The 1,150-nt window shown below is 39.0% G+C and overlaps 1 long non-coding RNA gene across 1 annotated transcript; it reads left to right on the forward strand.

The window, feature by feature from the left end:
• Positions 1 to 332: 332 nt before the first annotated feature.
• On the forward strand, positions 333 to 1,150 carry LOC105461056. Its single transcript, XR_975898.1, has 3 exons — positions 333 to 587; positions 681 to 762; positions 1,122 to 1,150. It is a non-coding gene; the product is annotated as an uncharacterized LOC105461056 (long non-coding RNA).

Genomic DNA, 1,150 nt, shown 5'->3' on the forward strand with positions numbered 1-1,150 from the left:
CCACTTCCATTCTCTTTGCCTATGATTTTTATCGGCAGTATCAGAAAATGGCGGTGATAGTAGTTCCATCTCAAAGGTGGAAGCAATTGGCGCTAGTGTACGGGAGGAGGTCAAAACTTTTGCCGGGGTCGCGAAAAACGCCGGGATGGCCGCTCTCATGCTTCTCTCTGTTATCGGACTCGCCACCGTCTGTTGCTGGCGACACTCACACTAGACTAGCCTTCAGCCTCGTTTACAATCGAAGTGTTTACGAGTGTAGGGACCAATAACGTCTCCAGCCAATCCCAGCGCAGACGACGTCTAGGGAATATTTTATATATGGAGTTTTCCTAACTTTTTAGTTTTTTCAGTTCAGTTCAGTTATTATTCGACTACTAACCTGTTTTCGTGTGTATTAAGTACAGAGTCGTAATAAATGAGAAAAAGCGAATACTGATGTATAATAATCCCTGCCTCTGAAAGCGACATAAAAGGAACGCGCAAGCAACACATTCTTTGGCCGCACTCAACGCCACACGAGAGAGTGTCGTGGCGCCGTCCGTCGTGGGATGAGAATACACGTGCAAAGTAGTGAGACTTTTACGGAGGTTGGAATATTTGCAAAAATCTGTAATCACAATAGATAGTTATTTTAACAATAGATGTTATTTTATATCCATCCTGTACATATTTGTTTTTAGCAATGAAGACACGTCGCAGCGGGCGGGCAAGGAGAGAAAGACTCAAATCAAAATCGAAATCAAAACCAAAGGAGATTAAAACGTGAGCGAAATAATTTGAGATTCGAAACGTAGACATTTATTTGTCTACGTGGCTCTTGGAGCGATTTGATGAAACTCCGATTAACTTGGTTGGCGAGAAATTATTTAAAACAAAATTTCTACGCTAAATTTCTTCATCTATATAATTTCTGATTGTACACACTTGCATCTGTCATACTTAATCTAATCCTTTTAACATATGTTAAACAAAAAATTAAAACTTCATACAAAACAGGTTTACTTGGCAAGTCGACTACTGATTAAGTTAATTGGAGTTCGGTCGAAGTTATAACAATAATGTGGTATTGCATAAAATATCGCTGTTATATCATTTAGTTAATATTGTTATTATGTTTTTAGTTCCAAAAAACAGACGACGAAGATTCTCA

The sequence above is a fragment of the Wasmannia auropunctata genome, unplaced genomic scaffold (assembly GCF_000956235.1).
Source record: "Wasmannia auropunctata unplaced genomic scaffold, wasmannia.A_1.0 LD310067.1, whole genome shotgun sequence".
NCBI classification, from domain to species: Eukaryota; Metazoa; Arthropoda; class Insecta; order Hymenoptera; family Formicidae; genus Wasmannia; species Wasmannia auropunctata.